Consider the following 24,564-nt stretch of genomic DNA (forward strand, 5'->3'; position numbering starts at 1 on the left):
AGACCTTCCAGCCCCTTCCAGTCCCTCAAGGGGCTCCAGGAAAGCTGTGGAGGGACTCTGGATCAGGGAGAGGAGCCGTGGGACGAGGGGGAAGGGTTTTCCACTGAAAGAGGGGAGATTTGGATGAGATCTGAGGGAGAAATTGTTTGCTGTGAGGGTGGTGAGCCCCCGGCCCAGGTTGCCCAGAGAAGCTGTGGCTGCCCCATCCCTGGAGGGGTTCAAGGCCAGGTTGGATGGGGCTTGGAGCAACCTGGGCTGGTGGGAGGTGTCCCTGCCCAGGGCAGGGGGTGGCATTGGGTGGGCTTTAAAGTCCTTCCAACCCAAACCATCCTGTGATTCTATGACTCTACTATTATTAGCTCTAGGTCAGGCCCTCCCTAGCTTAAGCGGCCAATGCTTTGGATCCGAACGGCTCTTCGTCTCAGGGGTGCAGTTTATATCATAATTGAGCCTTTTCTTCTAAATAATCCATATATACAGACTGTTCCACAGCTCCCTTAGTAACACTGAAAATATTCTTGACTGTTTGAAACTTCAATTAAACCAGGCTAATTCAATACTGTCTCCACTGATCTTTACATTACACCATCCCTCTCCGATGGCTTTTCACATCCTACATTTCTCACGTGCAGAGCTCAGGCCTTCATTCTTGCACAAGCGACCCTCTAGACCGCAGCAGAACCGATGCAGCTGTGTTTTAATCTGAACTGTTTTGCTAAGGAGGAATAAGCAGAATCAAAAAGATAACAACTAACACAGAGACATCTCCGTGCAAGAATTAACGTACACCGTTACTTAAATCAGAAGCAATTTGTGGAAAAGCAATCTACCTGTTCCTAATTTTTACAGAACATCCAACACGGTGAGGTTTTACTCGCTACGAAGGGTTGCAAGGCAATAAAGGAATATAAATAAGGTAATAACAATAGCAACAGCAGACATTTTGGACTAGCTTATGAAGAGGCCCCCCCCTTTACTCCTGCAATAGGAATGAACACAATACTGAGATTACGCATTAACATATGGGTACTATAACACTCTCATACACCACATATCTCATCCATCCTCTCAATATACAGCCAGACTGATCAATTATTTGCTTGATTTTTTTCCCCAAGGATACCTGCCACCCTGGTGGAAGGCTCAGAAGCGCCAGCTGTAATTGAAAACACCTTTCCCATTTCCAGTAACAAATTTATTAACGCTGGGAAAAAAGCCATTTTCATTTAAGCAATGAAAAGAAAATAACCGAGGGGAGAAGGTATCAATTCCTTTACAAAGTTCAGAGAAAAAAAAAGATACATACCAGAAAATATAAAATGATTTTGGCATTTACGAAAGGAGCTGAACCCATGAAAAGCATTTTCAAAGCGGTGCACGTATATGTGCGAGTGCGGTAAGAGTAAGCAGCACCAATCCCATTAGAAACCGTTAATCAATAACGGGATTTCCCAGCAGAACTCCCTTTGTATGACTTTGAACATCCTTCAGGGTGGAATAACTCCACTCTCTAAAATATGTGCCATCTGTTTCCATTTTGCCAGTTGCAAGGTGCGCTCTAAAACGCTGCCATTATCTCTTTACAAAGAAGTGCTCTATTTTTCCCTCTGCTCCTTCTCTTCTTCTAAGCAGCAAAGCAGCGTCTACAGAATCAGAGGTAATTTTAAGCATCTGATCAATCCTGGATTGCCAATGCAAGGCTGGTTTTAACCAAACATCTACTTACGGCTTTTACCAGTGTACTTCTAAGTTAAACAATCAAAATATCAGGGCTGATACGTTGAAAATCACCCAGTAGCTCATTAGTTGAAAGACTTTTTCTGGAATTCCAGGTTGAATCCCTCAAGCCATTCAGGCTTTCTAACTTGTCCCAGACCCATGGAATGGGATGAATCCCTCCAGCACAGCCAATTCGGATTTGACATAAGGTAAGAAGGACGCAGACCTGTCAGAGCAGGGCCAGAGGAGGCCCCGGAGATGCTGGGAGGGCTGGAGCCCCTCTGCTGGGAGGACAGGCTGAGAGAGCTGGGGGGGTTCAGCCTGGGGAAGAGAAGGCTCCGCGGAGACCTTCCAGTCCCTTCCAGACCCTCAAGGGGCTCCAGGAAAGCTGGGGAGGGACTCTGGATCAGGGAGGGGAGCCATGGGACGAGGGGGAAGGGTTTTCTACTGAAAGAGGGGAGATTTGGATGAGATCAGAGGGAGAAATTGTTTGCTGTGAGGGGGGTGAGCCCCTGGCCCAGGTTGCCCAGAGAAGCTGTGGCTGCCCCATCCCTGGAGGGGTTCAAGGCCAGGTTGGATGGGGCTTGGAGCAACCTGGGCTGGTGGGAGGTGTCCCTGCCCAGGGCAGGGGGTGGCATTGGGTGGGCTTTAAGGTCCTTTCCAACCCAAACCCTCCTGTGATTCATTCTATGACTGACTCCCCTAAGGGAAGGGCAGCAATCACACCAGGCATTTGGGAGATGCCTTTCAACAGTCTGTTCTAGAGAACTTCAACCCTTATCTGGCCTACAAAAGAGACATTTACACCCTTTAAATTCAGGCATTTAAGGGAGGAGCCTAAATTCATTATCTAGATTTTCTAATTACTCAGCAGAACCTCCAGTATAGGATTCAAAGCTCCTGAGAGGTGGTGAGGACAGAGCGGTAGGCTAGGTAGGTTAAAGCACCAGAATTATACACTCAAAATCAGATGCAGTGAACACATCAGGAGCAATTAGAAAACTCATCTTACAAGTGTTCATATCTACCACCTTTTACGGTAGATAAGCTATTTAGGCCATGTCACAGCTTCTCTGGTGCTTTCACGGTGGCAACGCTGCTGGACAGAAAGCCACGTCAATCCAGCACAGTCCTGATTGTCTTACCAGGTAACGAGCCAAACCTTGGTGACTGTTACACAGGGCACCGGGCAGCAAGAGGCTGTGGTCAGCCAACAGCAAATACCATGGAGACTGCACCAGAAATAACAGGCATAGTGAAGAAATTTCCATTCTGTTAAAAATTCACATGTGCCAGGGTTATAAATGGCTTGCACGCCCAAACAGACCTTGAATGTGGAAAACCTGGTTTGGGAGGCAATGGGAAGCAGAAAGATTTCTTTTGTTTGTTTATTTCTTTAGTCTCAACAGATTTTTTCCAAAGGCTTGAAAACCCACAGCTCAACAGACTGCCTACTTACCCTGTGCCCAAAGGAGAGCAGACTTCGGCTCGCAAAAAGAAGCGTCAAGAAGGATGTTTTCCTCTTACTGCCATCCTCAGCTGTCCCAACCCCACCACTCGCATCACTGGGCAAGCTGGATAAACCAGTATTCTATCAGGAGTGACAATAATGACTTCAATTTCTATTTTGCTGTAGAAGCTTTATTTCTCTTGAAAATTACTAGCTCTCCCCCGACACACGCACAATCCTCTTGTACCCGACTACTTCCACACGGCCACGCTTGCAGGAACAGCTCTGTGTTACTTTGCTCACCGACACTACATCAGATAAGCGGTATTACCGCATGATCTGAGCGAAAAGAAAGAGATTCGGTTCAACTGAATGAAATGCCAATGCTGGGTTGCATTGCACTAAGAAAATAAATGCAATTATTTGTTTTCCAGACAATAAATGCAATTATCACCCCTGTGGCCCTTAACCTGGGTGTCTATCTGCCTCCAGGGAACACTGATCATTTCACAGTCTGCAAAACACCGGAGGAGGGGAAGGGGAGAAACCTTCATGGAAAATTAACTGGGAGATGCTGCAAGCTAAAGAATTGATTTCTGTCTCTGCATTTCTGTCTGCGCCATGTTCTGTACCGCGCATTTTTCATTGGACTTTCTGACATTCAGAAGCATTTGGCAGCTCATTAAATTCTGCAGATGATGTGATCCAGCCCTGGGAAACCGTCATACTCGCCACAGGAGTTCACTAGGGAGACACAATCTCTGGTGTCCATGAAGAAGGATGCCACCATTGCTTTGTTTAGTTTCTTGCCATGAAGTTGTCTTCAAGCGATTCCACATGTAAAGTGGGGAAGTACACAGCAGTGGAAAGTAACACGGACACTGCCCATCTACTGTACTCCTTGTAAAGAATGGCAGTAATGTCTATGACGGTCATGTGCCGTCAATATTTTATCCATAGGTTCTTTGAAATTTTCTCCATTTAGAATTACACAACCACTCCGTTCCCAAGGGGATCAGGCTGGAGCTGGGCGAGATGTGCTCTGAGAAAGAATGGACTCTGTTGTGGGCTTTTTCCCCTCATTTGAACTAAAACATGTTGGGTTTTTTTAGACATAGCCGAGAAGGATGGAGGCAGCAGCACTTGGCAGAGAATTTATAGGAAGTTGTAACTTTTTCCTGGAAAATGTTCTCCACTCATTTGATTAGAACGGCCTAGGACATCACCAGCACGTGGAGATCATGTGCTCAGTCCTCAAGGATGTGCTGTGGGATCACAGGCTTTCAGTGTTAACTCGTGCATCACAAAGAAACTAGTCCCCAAAGTGGGCTCTTCTGAGCATTTTTAAGAGCCCTGGGGCCAAGACGTTTTTGGCGGAAGGAAATTAATTGTATGCAAAAAGGAAAGAGCTCCAGAGGAGTTAGAAAAATTGTCATCCCTCCTCTGCATTCAATACTAGGACAATTCACTTGGTGCTTGACTTCCAGAGGTGAGGAAGACCTGCTATCTCCCATGGAAACAGTAGGTCTTCCCAGAAGAAACAGCCATGGTATCAAATTCCTCCCTCGCAGTGACAAGATTGCTGGAGAAAGGAGGAGAAAAGGGAGGAGGAGACATTTTCCCTGCAGCCACTTCTCTTCTCCTCCTGCGCTATTTTTGGTCACCTCCCGTTTTGCGACAGCAAAACAAAGAGGGAGCCAACAGTGACAGCAACATCAAGAAAGAAAAACCTTGTTCTTCTAAACAAGAACCTCCTCCTTCTAAAGCCAGAAAGAAAATACTGTCCTAATGGAAGCAGCTGAGAATGGCAACATCTGTCTCCCTCTTGGCAGCCTGAGCTGGTCCTGAGACACTCATCAAGGGACAGTCTCCAGCCTCTCCCACTTTCTTCTCAATGGTTGGACTGAACAAGCTTTCTCTTCCCTTCATCTGCTAACGTGTTAAATGCATGTAAAGTTTAGCATCACAAAACACCTGTAAATATCAGAATGCTTGTGGTCAGAGTAGAATAGGCCAGGATAACTCCCCATATTTGATTTACTGAAAGGATAGGGAGGAGAATCCCACATCTTTAAAGATCGTTGTGTGTTTTTGCAAGGGACTGCAAAAAGAAGAAAGGCTTTCAGTGCAGCGAGCTGATGTTTGGGTTTAATGCTGGAACCAAACTCTTTGGTTCTGTCCCATTTTACCCTAAAATGACAGAGCTCAAAGTCACTAACACGGAGTTAAGAACAGCAATAAAAAGCTACAACTCAGCCTCAGCTGTTCGCTTTGGTTTGTTGTTTTTTTTTTTTTTTAAAGGAATAAGCTTAAAAGTCACATTGCGCGTGTGCACACAGAGAAGGGAGTAATGCGACTAGCAGAGATAGCCATCTGGTAGTCACTCTCCCTGAGGAAGCCACACAGGCTTCTTCAGAGCTTTTCAACGCTCCTCGTCAGGGGTCCCGGGAGACCCATGTGGCAAGGAGCAGAACTACACAGGGGAAGACCAGTGGGAATAAGACTAATCCGCAACGAAATGGTGAATACTCACATAGGAGGGTGCCTAGGAGAAGATGCGTTGTTTAAACTTTGCACCAAGATGGAAAAACCCCAAGGATGGCAACAGAGTCAAAAAGAGAACAGAGTGAAGGCTCAGTAAGTGGAGAAGGGAAAAGACTCGTAGGCAAGACGGAGTACCCAAAACCTAAACCGTGTCATGGCCATGCGGAAAACAGTGGCGTATTTACCGTTTGGATTCTCAAACGCTAAACCCCTTCCAAGCTGCAGCGAAAAATAAATAAATAAATCTCTGAGTATGTAATTATACGTGAATAAAATAACAACTGAAACGATGATTTAGGAAAAACACAAAATCTTTGCTTCAAAACACAACCAGCTTAAGTCAGGAGCCATTCCTTTCAGATTCAAAATATTTTACTGAATTTGCAAAAGCCTGCCGAATTCACAGAGAAAAGATAGGAATCACCAGGCTGGATCTGATTCAAGGATCATCTCAACAAACACCATGTCTTTCAAAGCAGAAAAGTCCCAGATCTTCACAGAAAAGGAAGAAGAAATTTAACCACAGCCAACTGGCCCAAGAAGAAAGTTTTCTTCTGAATTCCCTTGAAACAGTGACTGGCTCACATCTCAGAAGATAAGAGTTCTCAAATTTTAGTGGGTCATTATCAAGTTACTAAGGTCTTGGCTCGGATGTGCCATGACACGAACTTCCAGAGTTTAGAGAGTTATCCTTCAGTCAGACACTAACAGAACGAACAACATGTGGATAATATTATATTTATTGGGATTCTTTCTCCACTAAATCTGCCTTCACAGTTTCCTCTGCTTATAGAATACAAAATGGTACAAGAACAGTTTAAATCTAGAACTGGCAGCTCTGATCTTTCGTGGCAATCCTAGTAACCACAGACAGAAACACCACCTTTTCCACCCTTGCCTGCAAACCGCACTGAGAAATAAGGTGCGGCATCAGACAGCTTTTACTTCACTTGAACTGCAAATCAAAGTAAAAACTAAATCCAAGGTCACTAAAAAAAAAACCCATGAAGTAATCATTAGGAACTCACTGTGAAGCTTAAAAAAGATCCTCGAGTCTGTGGTTTATTTATTATAATCACATTTTACAAACTTTTTTTTAACAACAAGGAAAAGATTCCATTTTCAGGCTGAAAACAAGTAGTTGTGCTGCTCTGGAATGTGCCATGTGTCTCATTAGAAAAACATATTTGTAACATCTGTATGCTGTGGCAGAAGGAGCTCTTGGTTTCCAGACAGACAGAAAATAATTAAAACCAACTTAAATTGTGTATAGTTGATGATAAGAGTCAGATAGATATACACGATAGTTTTAACTACAACAATATGGCCATAGCTACGCGGTCAAGGATGCGAGTGACTTCCATCTGCCTCCCCCCGGCGCAGGGAGAGCTGTTTGATCCCTGACGGGCACCGCCAGCACCCACCTCAACAGAGGGAACGCCGAGGAAGGGAAACCACCGATCGTGCTCCTCAACCCTCTAAAACTCCCCATCAGCTGAAAACTACTGCAAACAATCCGGGAGATGAACTGTTCTGGCGTGACTCCGGACCTAACCTCCTGACCTCAATTAACAGGCAGCTGGATGTTTAAGTCACTTGCAAGACCAGATGCAGCCACGAGGAGTGACTTGCTGACTCAGATACAGAAAACACCTCTTGCCAGTGACCTGTGCCCATCAGCTTGTACCACCAGACTTGCAGAGGTCAACCCTACAGGTCTCCTCCAAAGGACCTGTCTCAAATCCTGTCTCTGACCAGCTGTATCCTCGTATCGTCACTGAGACTCAGGCTCTTCCCACCACAGAGCAATGTCTCTGCCTACTACGTCCAGTTCTGGGCCCCTTTGTGTCTCTCACTACGAGACAGACATTGAGGGGCTGGAGCGTGTCTAGAGAAGGGCAGAGGAGCTGGTGAGGGGTCTGGAGCAGGAGTCTTGTGAGGAGCGGCTGAGGGAGCTGGGGGTGTTCAGCCTGGAGAAGAGGAGGCTGAGGGGAGACCTTCTCGCTCTCTACAGCCCCCTGAAAGGAGGGGGTAGAGAAGTGGGGGTTGGTCTCTACTCCCAAGTTACAAGAGACAGGACAAGAGGAAATGGCCTCAAGTTGCTCCAGGGGAGGTTTAGGATGGATATTAGGAAAAATTTCTTCCCAGCAAGGGTTATCAAGCATTGGAACAGGCTGCCCAGGGAAGTGGTGGAGTCACCATCCCTGGAGGTATTTAAAAGACGCATAGCTGTGGTGCTGCGGGACATGGGTTAGTGGTGGTTTTGGCAGTGTTGGAGGAATGGTTGGACTTGATGATCTTAAAGGTCACTTCCAACCAAAACGATTCTATGATTTGCATCAGATCTGTTACGCCTTTCCCAGCTCTTATCAACAGGTGACTACCCTGGTTTGCAAGCCTGCCATTTTGTACACAAAACACTTTCTAGACGAGGTCTAACCATGGCCCAGGTCTTCCACAGGAGCTACTTTGAAGGATGCAGTGCTTGTGGCTGCTGGGCAGGTGAGGTGGGAATGCACCTCACTGGCCTGCCCAGACCCACAGAAGGACACTTGGCTTCTGGCATGTCCCTCGGCCACCGCTGCCTGTCATTTTGGCTTTTACAGTTTCAGTTTCTAAAAGCCCAAATGCGCCTGTGCTGAATTACATGGCAGGTCACAAACTGCCTCAAACTTCAAAATCAACTCCCACAGAAAATCTTAAAAAGTCCTTTTGTGTTCTTGTTTCAAATAATACTATTTTTTTTCTTTTTTTTCCCTTTTTTTTTAATTAGCATAATTGCCTAAGAGAAAAATAAGACAAGAGAAAGGCCATTCTTGTGGATTTCCTGGGTTGGTCAGTGCAAAGGGCGCAGGAGACTTTGCGGGAGGACCAGAAATGGCTGGCGTGTCTTGCTGCCCCCTGAACCAGTCTGACACATGGAGGCACCCAGGACCCACCCCAAGGAGACTGACCGAGGAAACCTCACCACGTGTGACAATTTCTGCTGGAAAGGACAACGCTGGTACATTTTGGAAGAAATTCTTGGCTGTGAGGGCGGTGAGCCCCTGGCCCAGGTTGCCCAGAGAAGCTGTGGCTGCCCCATCCCTGGAGGGGTTCAAGGCCAGGTTGGATGGGGCTTGGAGCAACCTGGGCTGGTGGGAGGTGTCCCTGCCCAGGGCAGGGGGTGGCACTGGGTGGCCTTTAAGGTCCCTTCCAACTCAAACCCGTCTATGATCTATGATTTTGGAGCAGGACACGAATACAAACTACGCGCATTAAAGAAATGAGCCTGTAACAGCATGCTGTGTGATAGGCAGAGAAAAACACGGGCAGAGAGCCAGGACGGGCTGCCGGCTGCTCTTGGATTAGCCTTGATCCTGTGGGCAGAAAAACCGAGAGGTAACTCCTGTGGTTCATTCCAGCAAACTTAAGAAAACATTGCTATCTGCAAGCAGATTTATCTGGGGTCAGTGCGGTTCTTCATTATCCGGTGCTGCGACTCCTCCTCCATCATTTTTTTGCCCATTATACTTAATTCCCAAAAGCACTAGTAGGATCGAGATAACAGGCCTCTTAGTTACGATTTCAGTCTGATTTGCCAACATGCATATGTTAAAAACATACGCTGATTCTCAAGCCAAAACCAATCTGCCAGGTTCAATCACAGAACTAATTTTCAGGGCCCAGTTGTAAAATCCCGAAGGCAGAGCGTTGCCGCGCTTACGAAAACTGCCTGAAGCTCCCGAGCTACAACTGTGTGAACAAAGAGCCAGAAAGATAAATATTTTTGTGCAGTTCTGGAACCCTGAAAACTGTTTAATTAATTATAACTGCAAAAGTTTGTTCAGCTAAACAAAGACGGTCCTCAGCAAAGCAAAGGGTTTTCACAATAAATAAGGAAACGTTTCCCACGTACCTTACAGCACAAGCCAAAACCTAAGTAATATCTCAAAAGAGAAATTTTCAAACACAAAATAATGGTATCTAGAGGCTAAACATTTCAAGGCTAAAAGATGAGTCTTTCATTTTCAGGACTAAGAAAAAGTTGATGAAACTTCTATTTTTCTAATGGCTTGAGCAATGTCACAGTTCTGTGCCATGTCACGCTGCTGTGACCGTGGCCTTCTTATAACGTCAGTCTCACCTGATGCTGACGTCAGTGTTTTCTTAATGAAAAGCTAAGTAATCTTTTGGCTTTCCACATTCCTGGAATCTGAGAAGTTCCAGAAACTAACTTGGCATGAAGGCATGAGGAACACACCAACACACGCGGATGAAAAGATCCGATTTTGGAGCCTTCTTTGGTACAATAATGTAATGTGCGCACTCAAATCAGGTACCCAACTCCACCCAACAGCGTAATTATACAACCCAGGTTCTGGCTGCTGTAGTACAGTCACAAAAGGTCTCACAAAACAGCCAAAATTTAAGATTCTTTTCATGAATAAAAGGCGATCGAGCCCCCAGGTTGTAGCATTTGTGAATGAATAGGCAGGAGTCTCCTCTCTAAGTCAGCGCCAGGTAAGACATGTATGATCTGCATGAATGTAAGATTAGAAGGAGGAGCAACACCACTGCTGGATGAAATAGACGCCAGCATGGCATTTTTTTAATTACTATTTTGCAAGAGAACATCAGCCTGTTCTAATGGCAAGCTGCTCAATGAACACATTTCACCTACATCTTCAAGGAGCTTTTCTGTTTTGTTCCTCCGTTCTTGTCTTAAAATATTGAAGAGTTGCTGTGCAGAAGTGAAGAGAGAGAGAGTTCTGTTTCATCCACAGGTGTCTGCTACCAGTGGTGAACGAATGGGTTTCTGTTTTTCACTGGAAAGCATGATCAGTTATATGTTTGCATTTTGCCTTAGGTAATTAAATAAATAGTGTCGTGTAAGTGTATAGATACGAGACATATAAACAACAGAAGGGTCCTGAATCCAGAGAAAACAACCACTGCGATGAAGTCAGTCCTTCTATGAAAGAAGGACTAGAAATTTCTACGAGAAATCCCCTCAGCTCTTCCATTTTGTGTTCAATATCGCAAACTCTCCCAATTCCGAACTCTTTTTATGCTTCTATCACCATGATTTTTACAGTCGTATCAATGGATATCGATGAAGCTAAGCAGCACTACAAACGGGAGACAAAACTGCTTAACTGTGGGATTCCAATAGGTGGACCTAATTGATAAAGCTCAAATTCTTTCGGTTTCCAAATATCCTAAATTTAGAGTATGCACGCATTAAATGCCAACATTTGGAGCTGTAGTGCTTCTCAGCAGATGCCACAAATTCCAGCTATTATGTCTGCTTTCAGCACGGTTATTTAGATCTGCCCACTGCTGCTGAACAGTCTCTCGCTTTGACTGTTGCAGCGTATGAACTTTCAAATACTAATATTACGTTTCAGTACCTCAAATATATGCCTGCAGGAGATTTTCCAGCAGATAACAGTTTGGTCTAGCCAAAACCAATGCAGATGGAACACATGTAAAGTTGAACTAAGAAGATTTTGCCACCTTGAGTGTTAGTAGCCTCCTGACATCTCTACTGAATTATAAAAATTTTGTTGCTTTGTCTTAGAAAAAGGTCTATAGATCTAAGGTCAGAGCTGTAGAGTTGCTACAATAATGAATTTATGTGCCGCAGATAATAGCCATAGTTGACAAAATATCACGAGCTTTGGCAAGTCTGCTCTCAAGTCTTTCAAACGCTGTCAGCCCGTAAAACTAACTCACATAACTGCTCTCCCAGCTTCTCCAGAAGGACAATGTCATCCATATAAACACCGCAGAAGCTCGCAGGTAACGTCAGCCATTCCTCAAGACATGTGTCCTTCTACACCAGAATTGGGGGGAATCCTCGCAAAACGACCGTCCTGCAAACGAGAGATGCACAGGCACTCCCTTTCAAACCTCGACACCATCACGCACGCAGTCGCCACGACGACTTGCACAAAGAGGAGGCCAGCAGCACAAGCAGTACTTTCCTACAAAGCAACTTGTCAAAAGTTTTACATCTCGTGTAACCCTGAACCGCGGAGGTGCAGATTTTATGCTGAGTTTGCAAACGACTGAGTAAGACACCAGCAACGTTTGTTTATACCCAGGCCATCTGCAGTACAGGCGAGGAGGCAGACTGAAAACCCAGCTGTCGTACAACCCTCCATATCAAGGTTATCTGTTCCCCCATCTCTCTCTCTAAATAGGCACACTTCAATAGTCTCATATTAATAGATTAGATAAACATTCTAATGGGGGGTAAGAGAATAGAGTTTTCTTACACGCAGTTAAAACCTGTTCTTGCAACAGGTCCAACCTGCTTCACTTTGACCATCGCCGAGGGAGCAGCGCTGCGTTACCGCAGGAACGCGGAGGAATGTCAAGCTCCAGCTCCCCACTCAGCTAATGCCTAGCATGACAAAATGATAATTTTTGTTTCTAACACCAAATTACAAGGATATTTTTCTCTTTTCAGCGCAGTTAAAATTCTGCTGCCAGAATGCAGATCTAAAACCACGTAGGCATCGGTGAATGATGTGTTAAAAACGACAAAGTTAAACACGCATCAATTCTAACACCAAGTGCAATGTGCGCAATTATTTTTTTTCAGCTTGTTGAGAAAACACATAGCATTCAAAATCCTAATCTGCTCTACACTTCATTACCTGTTGCTTGAATAAACTTTTCTACCAACACCCAGTGCTCTGCATTCCAAACCCAAAGGAAGAGCAATCACTAAAATGAATACGAAACATGGGAAACAGGTATCTCTCTTCCCAGCGTTTTTACCCCAAGGAAAACCGAAGAAACTAAATTCCTTGAGAAATAAACTAATTTTCATTTACCTTTCTTCACAGCAGGTACCCTTGAGCCCTAACTATGTGAATAAAGCTGTACACAGCCAAAACGGTAACATATCACTACAGCGGGGCTCTTTCCACACGCTCTTTCTACACGTAGGGTCAGGATAAGTTAATTTGGCCACTTCGCCTTAATCTTGTTGAGTGTCTCAACACCGAGAGTTTAGCAGACTAAAAGAGGTTCCAAAGTGAGTTAATTAAACTCTGGTAACTCGTACAAGGAAGAATGGGATGCCCAGATGGAAAGTCATTTAAGGAACATATGTTTCTGTGATGTTCTAACACATCAAGTCTTCAGAGAGATCTTTGCTGGAGAACTTGGCAGCCACAGCAGGGAAGTGAGCACTGACGACCTGGCACAGCGCAGCGCTGCAGGGGCAGCTCGTAATCACACAGTCTGGATGCTGGAAGCAACATAATTACAAGAAGATACATTCTGAGCAGGTTATATTAGACCTGTTGTAATTTCACGCTAATGTGCTTATATTCCTCTCAGATAGCTTAATTATCTTCTCCTAGAACTGCATCATGGACAACTCATCCTTTCCTGCTGAAAAAGCCTACCCATTCTGAAGCACCTGTCTCAGAAGGATCCCATGTTTCTCTGGAAGGATCTTCTGCATTTCTGAAGGAAGCCAAAGAGGTGAGGAACGGCTAAGTGAATTCCTCACAGGAGCAGAGAGTCTTCCAGCAAGCCTAGGAATAAAACCTTACAGCTTCTGTCCCTGCCCCCCCCTCTTTCTTCTCTAGTCATTATGATACACTTTCTAATCCATGGAAGAAAGAATCATAGAATGGTTAGAGTTGGAAGGGACCTTAAACATCAGCTAGTCCACCCCCCTGCCCTGAGCAGGGACACCTCCCACCAGCCCAGGTTGCTCCAAGCCCCATCCAACCTGGCCTTGAACCCCTCCAGGGATGGGGCAGCCACAGCTTCTCTGGGCAACCTGGGCCAGGGGCTCACCACCCTCACAGCCAAGAATTTCTTCCTAATATCTAATCTAAATTTTCCCTCTTTCAGCTTAAAACCGTTCCCCCTCGTCCTACTGCTACATTCCCTCATAAAGAATCCCTCCCCATCTCTCCTGTAGGCCCCCTTTAATTACTGGAAGGCTGCTATAAAGTCTCCCCGGAGCCTTCTCTTCTCCAGGCTGAACAACCCCAGCTCTCTCAGCCTGTCCTCACAGCAGAGGGGCTCCAGCCTTCAGAGCATCTTCACGGCCTCCTCTGGCCCCGCTCCAACAGGTCCACGTCATTCCTGTACTGAGGACTCCAAAGCTGGACACAGTACTTCAGGTGAGGTCTCACGAGAGTGCAGCAGAGGGGTAGAATCCCCTCCCTCGCCCCACTGGCCACGCTTCAAGTGGCACTGGAGTTCCCAGCAGTTTGACTCCAGACTGAAGCTACCCCTTTTCAGCAGCATCACTCCAGATTCACACTGATAAGCCGTAAGAGAAAACCCAGCTCGCTCTCCTCCTTCTCTAAGCAAACGCGTTAGACCAGCAGGCGTTGTATCAACACAAGGTTGTTTAGCCCAGAAGAATCCACGAACCAGAGCTGAATCAGCTCAGACACGTAACTCATTTGAATGGGATTTGTCTTGCAGAGCAGACATGCTTTTTAAAAACAGTAAGTTCAGCATTTACTGTAAAAACATGTGATGAAAGCAGTAGAGTTTAGCTTCGTGAGTGACCACCAGGTCATGGCAGTACGTGCACACGTAGGTAGAGGAGGAGGAAGCGCAAACCGCCAGGGTCTCCTTCCAAAAGGAAACAAAGCAGAGAGCAATCTAGGATCACCCCAGGGAAAGCTTAATTCCTAATCTCCACAAGGTCAAAGAGAAAGAATGATTGTTGCTATTATCATAAATTATACGCAGAAACATTTACTCTTCAGAAGAGCTTAGCTCTTAGCTCCCTGGTACAAAGATGTTAGGAGCAATCAGAGCGAAACCCCCAGCAGCCAGCCAGCCCTGGCTGCTGCACAGCAAAAGCTCAGAATTGTGTCTTTATTTAGGGTGGCCTTTGTTCAAGCACGGGCTAACTCCTTCCTCAGGAAACAGGCAGGTTCTGCCAGTGAAGGCCTGTAACGTAGTCCAATAGGAAATAATATTAACTTCAATTGGAAACAGCAATTACTGAAAAAGAATAAACTTTCTTGGCTTGTTACCATCATCGTTCTTCGCGATATGCTCAAAAGCTTTCATCCACAGAGTTACTGCTTTTTACTTGTATTAGTTAGAAGAGCACTACGTTGGTATCACGACACTGTCTTTAAGGATCTCTGGCTAGGAAAAACGGAGATGGGCTGATATTAAGTGACAGCAAACCAGCCAGAGTCAAGTAGAGAAATTCAGACTTTCAGTCAGTCCTCTACTGACTGTCTGAAAGGTGGAAAAAAGACGCCAGGAGATCTTGTCTTATCCCTTTCTGCGTTTCTAGAATGCCTTTTTAGTAACACACGCTGTAACAGTTTTGTTTTCAGTTTCCCTGGCTTATTTTTCCTTCATTTTTGATGCCAGCTTGCTGCTTAGTCTTCTCATCCTGAAACAGCAAACAATAAACAATACACCACACAGGGTGCCTACAGGCACCCACGATCGCTGTTCGTTCCAGCCCCGAGAATCCAGGCGGCAAAGCTGCCAGGCTCTCATTTTCTTGCACCTTCTTTTTTATCTGAACAGATGGAAACTCAAGAGCAGAAGCCAAGAACTCAACATGGACATCTTTACAGTAGTTACAGTAATTACTGTAGCTGTAGTTACAGTAATTGCAGGGTGGCAGCACACACACACACACACACGGGCTGTCATCTCTTCATCGCTAAACAAGAGAGCCAAAAATCATCTATCTCATTTTCAAATATTTTTTACAAATTGGGGACGTTCGCCAGAAACAGCTTAGGTCGAAGACAGTCTTTCCGGGGATTTCCAGCAAGCCCAGAGGTCTACTGTAAAATGCCCATGAAAACAGAAAATAGTGTTTTTCACACGACTGTTTTGTAACTGATAGGACGAAGACCGTCAAATGCCTTACTACTTCTCTAGGTAGGATCAGCTGCTGCCTGCTGGCTGCCCGAATAGCCAGTTCCAGGAAACAAGGTATTGATAGCTGTCGATGATTGGGAAGTTACCACCCTGACACGCGAACAACAACTTTAAGGCACAAACGCTGTAATTAGAACCACGGAAGCACAGAAGCGCTGAGGTTGGAGGGCCCTCCTGGAGATCGTTTCATCCAAACCAGGGTGAACCGGGGCAGGTTGCCCAGGACCAGGTGAAACTGGTCGTTTTTCAGGTGACTTGTCCCTCTGCATGCTTCTGTCTGTGACATCGGAGACTACTCAGACTGTTGTCCATGGAAACCAGTGCAGAAGCAGCAGCGAAGTTTCAAGGTAGCCTAAGAACCGGACGTTTTGGCACGTGGCTTCACATACAGCCATTAGTAACAAATTTTTGTTTCACCGTGTATGCTCTTTTTTACCTGTAATGCTTTCCCCGCCTGCCAAGGTTGGCATAGGAAAGCAGTCTCTTTACTCTCCATGAAGTCTGCTCGGTGCTGTTCCATCTCGTATACAGTGAGATTCTCCTCCTTGCAGTTTTGCAGAGAATTGAAATAATCTCTGTTTGTACCGCACCCTTGCCCCAATGCAGAAAGATCAGATACAGGCCGCCTTGGAAACACTCCAACGACTACAAATTGCTGACAGCCAGTAACGTGGGAGAAAGGCTAGTCTGTCCCAGGTGCGAGATACACGGAGTTAAAAAAAAAAATAAAAATTGAGTCGTGTTTGTTTATACAAACAACATAAAAGATGGGAGGGGGGAATCTAATTCAGAGTAGTCGGCATTGCCAGTTTCAGCAGTTACACTTGGATGAATTCGATCCTCAGGGTTTGCAATTAATTCCCTTCGCTACTGCCAAGGTCGCCCCTCACATTCCAATTCTGCAATCTTTGAACTGGAAAGAAATGAACAATTAAAAAAATTATGAGACTTAAAAATACCTCAGTAGATGATGCCAGGCAAAGGCAGGGTTATTTCCAGGAACCCAAACGTAACTACTGTCTGTCACCTATTGACTTTAAGGTGACTTGTTTTTAATTGACTTCCCATAGCCAACGCTACGGTGTGCAGAGCATGCACAGACACACAGACACCGGGTAATAAACAAGCATTTCATCCCGGATCTCTCCTGAGTCTTTCAGTGAGGATACCAGGGGCGCTATGTGGAAGGAGTCCCACTAGCAGGGACCTGACTCTGTTAAAAAGTCAGTAGTTCCTAAGCGCTTCTGTTTTTTTCTGACTAGATGTTACTGCTGTCACACGTGCTGAGGTGTCACCATAAAGAGCAGGAAGGCGAAGGTTGCTCACCGCAAGTGTGATAGAGCTACTGACTCCTCCTGTTAAATAATACACATTCTCAATTCTCAAAACTGCAGAAGATATTCAGTGTACTGCAACTATTTAGTACGGGCTCAACAAATACAGAATGCTGCCTAAGGTCAGGAACAGCACTGCCCACGAACAGTTAATTTTAGTCAAGAGGTACGGGTTGATTGTAGCTTATTGGCCATTCGCTCCATTTTCCTCCTGAATGAGTATCTCAGAATCACAATTAAGTCCGACATTAACTGGTCAAAGTCTGAAACAGGCAAAAATCCACAGTAACAGCTTCTCTCCTTAGTGTTGGTGAAGGAAGCTGATCTTACCTGTTTGTAGCTGCCTTATTCTTCTACTAAATCTACCAAACTAATCTTTCATCAATAGCAAATAGCTTTTCCTTCTTTAAAACAAAGAGGGGCAGATTTCTGTGTCCACTCCGAACAAGCGATGCCGTAATGGCACGGTTCACTGTAAGGCTTCCGTTTCCCTATATTTAATCAGTATATTTATATCAAAATAGCTCTGGGGGGGAAAAAAAGATATATAAAAATCATGGGGGCTATTGCATGGGGGTGGGACTGGAATATGCTCGCTGACACATCTTTCTGTGATCACCCCCTTGGCTTCAGGGGTACTCCGAGTGGATCTGAGTACTGTTAAACATGAATGTACAATTAGAGCATTATTCTCTCTCAAGCAAATGAATCGGGGTCTACTTTTATTATCCCTATGTACCTATTCCTGACTGGCGAGGCAGCTGTAGGCAGAAGAGAAAGATATTAAGATCCCTCAGACAAGAGATCCCAGAACTTATTTTATTGCAGACCTTTCCAAAGGCACAGCTCACTGAACTAAGTGTATTGAGTTCTGTTCCTGATGCAGCATGGTAACAATGGGATATGGCTGTAAAATAAAGGAATTCAGACATAAATATATTAAACTGGAATTAGGAAAGGCTAGGCCACAGATAAATCTAAAAGACAGACAATGATGTAGCTATCGCACTTCATAAAATTCCATGAACGTGCAGTTAAAAAGAGCAGAGGGGAAAAAAGCCTCATGACAGATCAGTGAGAGTCTGGAAACATCCATCTGCAGAAAAGATTTGTTCCAAAAAGCCTTAACCAGCTCTGAAAGCAGCGATATTTCTCAGTGATGCTGAGGATGCACCTCGAGCAAACGCAGCTCTCAGCAGCAGGCTCTGCAGGTTATTCCTGGTTTTCCTTCCCTTTCTGCCATTTGGGTGCCCATGTGGCACAGGGCAAGACTTTCCGCAGACAATTCACACTAATAACTGCAATGTTAGTATTCTCTTTAATATTAATTGATACTGTTGTATAAATTTGATCCATGTGACCAAGTCACTCCTGTCTCAAGCAATTTCAGAATGAACATTCCGTTGTGCCGGGCGTTTTTTGAACACAGGGGAAGAAAGCAACTAACCGTGAGGGAAAGAAGCTGGAGGCTCCAATTATTTCTAACGATGCACCCTAGAGATCATCAAGTAAAAAGGCACTAAGTAAGATCAAAGTAATGCTTTTTTTCAAAACACGAAATTTAGAAAACGTGATGAGGAGGCCCCATCTCCATCAGCTGGTCCCCGGGGATTTAGAAATAGCCGTAGCACAGGGGGCTCTGCGTGCATCAACCACTGCGAGACTCCGAAAGGGAAACTACGCCAGAAGGCTCTCGGAAGCAGCACCGTAGGAAAGCAGATGCTCACACTACTCGGAGATGCTTTTTCTCTCAGCAGAAGTCCCTGGCATGTCTCTGATGTACCTGAGGACAGACTGAATTTTACGAAGCATGAAAGATAAAGTAAGGTCAGAAGGCCACCACTCTGCTCAGTCTGGTCTGAGCACGAGTATTTAAATCTAAGGGCTGAGACGCCAACTTGATCACCATTGAATCAAGGGACGCTTGGACAGGATTTTGATGCTGTATCAGGGAGTATTAATTTAGACCCATCTGTGGTTTCCACGCTAGCCAGAGTAAATTTGGATTGTACGCCACAAGACAATAAAAATAATAATCACTTGTTCTAGCTAATGACGATTTGAATCAATAGCTCAGATATTGGAAGAATATAGGATTTGAGCAAACAGCACTCAAAAATAGCATGAAAGGGCTACAATCTTTTCTTCTGGCAGCATCAGACGCGTTTCACAGAATCACAGAACGGTTTGGGTTAGAATTGACCTTAAAAGATCACCCAGTGCCACCCCCTGCCCTGGGCAGGGACACCTCCCACCAGCCCAGGTTGCTCCAAGCCCCGTCCAACCTGGCCTTGAACCCCTCCAGGGATGGGGCAGCCACAGCTTCTCTGGGCAACCTGGGCCAGGGGCTCACTGCCCTCACAGCAAAGAATTTCTTCCTGATATCCCATCTAAATCTACCCTCTTTCAGTTTGAAGCCGTTACCCCATGTCCTATCATTACACCCCCTGATCAATAGTCCCTCCCCATCCTTCCTGTAGACCCCCTTTAGGGACTGGAAGGCCGCTATAAGGTCTGCTCAGAGCCTTCTCCAGGCTGAACAACCCCAACTCTCTCTGTCTGTCCTCACAGCATAGGTGCTCCAGCCCTCTGATCATCTTCATGGCCCGATTTCTCATCCTTTCCCAATAAATAATGTTTCAGAGCAGGCACTGCTGGCAACACTCGGCAGAGAGAAACCCCAAGGAGATAGCTCAGCTCCTTCCTCTGCCCAGCTAACGTGGCACAGGAGGGTAGGCATTAGTCTCTTTCTCCTGCTTGATCCTATTGAAAAATATGATTTGCATGCTTATCCATGGGCCCCGGATCACGGGAGGTAATAGGTGTAACGGGAGGACCCCAGTTGGAAGAAGAAAAAAAATGTTAGATCCCTTTTGAGCCTCGTAGATAAAAGCCACCATCCAGCTGAAAGCAGAAGGAGCTGTGGCCTTTCTGAAGGATTTCATGCGATGAGGGAGAAACCGAGTGACTCCAGGTTTACAATCAACATCACAAAACTCCTCTGGAGAAGGAGCAAATCTCAGGCAATGCCTGCACGTGGAAAACAGAATGAAGCTCTCTATTTTCTTATAAGGTGGCCTGCTGTGTGATTGCAGTTGGCTTCTTGCGGTGTCCACAGCTTTTGCAGCTGAAGAGCTGTGAATTTCCATCAAATTGGCAAGCCCCAAATTTTACTGTTGGCAGCTGACAAATCCTACATCAGCTCTGGAATTTCACTAGCGTTTTTACTGGATTTTCACCGACAGAGTCAGATGGGCACAGTCTGTGTGCTTCTGCTGATGTAAATTGCTTTCTACTCATTGACATTTGGAATAAAATACTGCACCAGCAAACTCAGACAATGTGTAAAACTTGGCAGGTCTGCAACATGGATAGCTCAGAAAGGTCTGACATGGCTGGATCCACGGGTACTGGTGGACAAGCCCAGAATTACTTTTAGAACGGTCTACAGGCCAACAAGATCAACAATAGGCAAACATAAATTATAGGGCTTTTTTTTTTTTAATAGGGTAGCTGGAAGAGGAAGAAGCTCAGCCCACCAAAGACACAGTCAGGATCCAACTCTTTTGCCTATTTTTAGGTATTAGATCATGCTAACATTCCTACAGCAAATGCTGTACGCCCATGATAACCAAAGAGATAGGAGAACAGTCAATAGTCTACTCCTAGCTTGAAGGCTAGATCACTACCCTGGCCAAGTCAGTTAACCTAGGATAGACTAGTCCACCCAGCTGTAAAATGAGACTATAATATTGACCTTGATTTGCGCTCTACGGGGAGCAGATAAATACTCCCTGAGATAAGTATCACAGAGAGCATTCTTGCCTTGACACACCACTATAAAATAAGACAAAAGCTTTATATTCCACTTGGGAAAAAGCGAAGAAGGGAGAAAGAATCTTCGTTTACCTTTGGATGGCCCTTCTCAAGTCACAGTATCCCAAACAATCCCAGCAAACATGCTGTGCTGCTCTGGGACATGATCTCACACTGCGGAGCGCTCCCGAGCTCAGCCAGCCTGACATAAGCAATGGGAAAAAGCCCAGAGCAGAAACAGAGCAGAGGGAGAGCGAGTGCCACGCATCTGCTCACCCTTCACGGGCCAAAACCACGTTGTCTCACCTCTGACACAACACAGGCTATGATCTCTGAGAAGCGCTAAAAATCTTACTGCCCAGCAGAGGTACTTTTTTTGCAGTAACGCAGGTAGACGTGCTCTCTGATGACACTGCCAGGCTCTTAGCCTTCGGGCAGTCAGGCGTATCGTTACTGAGTAAAGCAGCTTGTTCTCACCTCAGGGTTTAATTTGTTTGCCAAAGTATTGCACAAGTGGCACTCTGTATTTGCAAAACACTTCCTCAGGTGGCCTATTTTGACACCAAACAGCAGATGGCTTACTGTCCATGTAGCAAATACCATCATTTTGGGGTTCCGAGTGGGTCATGGCTTGGTCATACAGCAAGAAGCTGCATTCACTGTGGAAACGTTTCAAATGTTTTGCTTATGATACCTGGCTGCTTTCTTTACCTGGAGGCAAGTATCAGAACCAGATATAACCAACCCACAAACTTTCCAGAGTTTCAATCTATTGGTATCCCAAATCATTCATGTGCCGCACGCCAGATGAGAAAGCTCCTCTCCCTGCCAAGCTCTAGAGAGACACCTACATCCACCCCATTCCTGCAGGACTCCACAGTTTAGCCACCCCAGTTCTTTAGTTGCCAAGGTGTTTAGCGTGGGTAAGGCACACAGCTCGTAGGAGTTTAAACTGGCTCTGTTCATCGCAGTGCCTCGCAAACTTAACTGCAAGCGTGTATGTTTCCATACCTTGCACAGCTTGCTGCAGGATGCGTCCAGAAGCTCAGCTAGTGTTTTTTAAAGCCCTTTATGGCATACGACACCCTCCATTAGGCACGGTTTCAGAACCTGAATTCTACGCTTGCCTCCATGTTGAAGTGAAGTACAGTGAAGACCTTCCAAAGTGCTTGTCAGAGCACTTTGCATCGCAGTGTGACACACAGAAAGCTCACAGCCAACAGAAAGCCAAGCAAGACAGACAGTAGGCTGTCAGGTCTCCAGATGTACTAAACAGCCGCAGTTCCTTCCACTGAATCGACGTGGCTCACCAATCTTCCCAAGATCAGGTTTTAGCAAATCTGCAGCTCTAACGGCCCCTCTTTGCTAATTTTCAGATTGATGTTCAACACCGATACGTTTATAGCGCAGCCTAGAAACTAAAGCCCAAGCAAATGCAGAACAGGTCAGCATTATTGTCCTTGTTTGTGACCGAGATTTTTTTTTTTCAGTGGAAAACAAACTGGGATTGCAGTGCACGTAACAAGTATATTCCAGAGAGACAGCATAATTGTACAAAAGAGCAATGCAGAGTTTGCAGCTGATTTAGCACAGCTCAGGAAAGAATAAAAAAAAAAAAACCAACAAAAAACAAAACCCTGGGCTGCACAGCTTTGCCAAGTCGCATTAGGTGAATCAGTGCCCTCATCTACCGTGCCATGAGTCCGGCATCGCACACGCTCAACCATCTTTCTTCTTAAGCTAGGAAAGAGTAAACTGTCTCCTCTATAAAGCACTGCTAGCAATATTTATCCCACTGGCTATGCTAAACAATGTGTGCACAGGTCGGTACAGTAAGACACGTGCAAACACATCTCAGAACAAATGACAGGCAGGATTGGACGTTCATTTCTGGTATACCGGGCAGTATTAATTTTATTTCCAGGTTTTATAAACTTTTCAAAGCCAATTGTTTAAACTGATAGTCCCCCGGTTCTGGTTTTTTTTCCCCCCAACGTCAGTTTTTGATCCATTTTAATGTATCCTCTTTAATTTCCTTTACAGCTAAGTACTGGTCAGAAAAAAATGGCAGAAATTTCCCTTACACCAGCTGTTATAGGATCTAGTGCGGATTTTAAAACAGAATAGAGTTGCAGCCTGCATTCCAAAAAAACTCCAGCGAACCATGTGAAGAGCATTGTTCAGGAGCAACTGGAGAGATAACCGCACTCCTGATTTAACTCATTTATTATCCTCAGTGTACAAAACAAGTAGCTGCAGTAACACCATTACAGTGAGAGTACTGAAAAGAACACAACGCAAAATAGCTTAATCCACAGTTCTGACGCAAGCTGTTCAGCAGCTTCGGCTGTACAACTGTGAGAACTAGCGGTACGACTTTACAGAAGCTGGCCCCATAAAACCCCATTTTTTTGCACAGTGTGCAAACACGAAATGCAAAATAAATCATCTTGCGCTAAGTAGGGCATTCGATTAAGATTAGTGAGCCCAAAAAACAGAGCTACCAACGGGCTCCGAGTTGCGCAGCCGTGCCTCTTCCTATTCCTACTTAACTTCACTTAATTCCTCTTGGTTCTTCACGCGTGTACATGGGTTCCCTCTCGCTGATGCTGCACTTCTGCTCACAGATTGCTCTTTTTGAAAGGATTTTGGGGAAGGATCAGACAAAGAGAAAGACAACCTTTTTTACTTTGTAAAACAGTAGAGCTCCTGCCAGGCTGAAACCTCCAAAAAGTTGGTCCAGTACAAACTACAGTAAAGTGCAGAAAGATGGCTCAGCAACCATGAGAAAATGCAAGAGAAAGTGACGGGTGCAGGAAGCTACACGGACCTGTCACACGTAAAATATTACGGCAGAACAGGTGGCTTAGGAGAGACAACTTTTTCTCCATATTTGACATTTCCCTTAACCTAGAGTAACTCACCAGCACTGCTTTTATAGAGGCTGCCTTCTGTCAAATATGTATTTTCTGCGCACCCTGGCCTGAAAATTCAGAGCTTTAGGAGACAGTTCAACCTATCAAGATGTCTTCTCACACCTGACCAGCCAAGCTCTGGCCATGAAGCCGTCGGCCACAGCTCCAATGGCGGTGAATGCAGCTACAAGAAGCCTTTAGGTCTGCTGAAATCAGCCACGGGCTTGGTGCGGGCCAACGTAGGTCTACATGAGGTGGGGTTGATCTGCAGCATCAGAAACGTGCAGACTGAAGACACTGCAGTCTGAGAGCAATCAGGAAGCGTCTCAATAAAAAAAACAAACCAAACCAAACACCAGGCTCCCCAGCATGGAGCAGAGGAAAAGGCACCATAATCCCCACACGTGCAGAAGAGGACAGGAGGAAGAGAGAGAGGGCTAACATTTAGGGTGGTTTTAGAATCAATTTTAAGAGATAATTATTTGTACGTCAAATAATTATTGGTATGTTATCATGATTTCATACCAACTTTAGAAGCTGGGGCTCAGTACAGTAAAGCCCAAGGTGGGAAGAAGAAACCACGCTGTTTACAAAGCTGCAGAGATGTTCTCCTTTCCCTGCTCACCTGCCCAACAAACACCTTGCTTTTTTTATTTTGTGAATGTGGTCTCCACCCCAGGCTTCAACACCTCACTACACCACAGAACTTCCCAACCACGGGCTGCTTTTGGAAAGGGCCAAGACAGAGCCATTGGCCTGATGTCCAGCAGCCTTAAAGACATCCAAAGAGGAAGCATAAATAGTGGATAGAATTAATCAGAACACAACATTTCCCAGGTAGGTAAGATTTCTGAAATAATTACACAGTTGGATATGCATGTCAAACTGGGGAAACCTA

General features: G+C 45.3%; 1 protein-coding gene across 2 annotated transcripts in view; it reads right to left on the reverse strand.

The window, feature by feature from the left end:
• Positions 1-24,564, reverse strand: part of ABTB2 (ankyrin repeat and BTB domain containing 2) — a 153,524-nt gene that overhangs the window by 24,936 nt on the left and 104,024 nt on the right. The window lies entirely within an intron of this gene.

This window comes from Larus michahellis, chromosome 4 (assembly GCF_964199755.1).
Source record: "Larus michahellis chromosome 4, bLarMic1.1, whole genome shotgun sequence".
NCBI lineage: Eukaryota > Metazoa > Chordata > Aves > Charadriiformes > Laridae > Larus > Larus michahellis.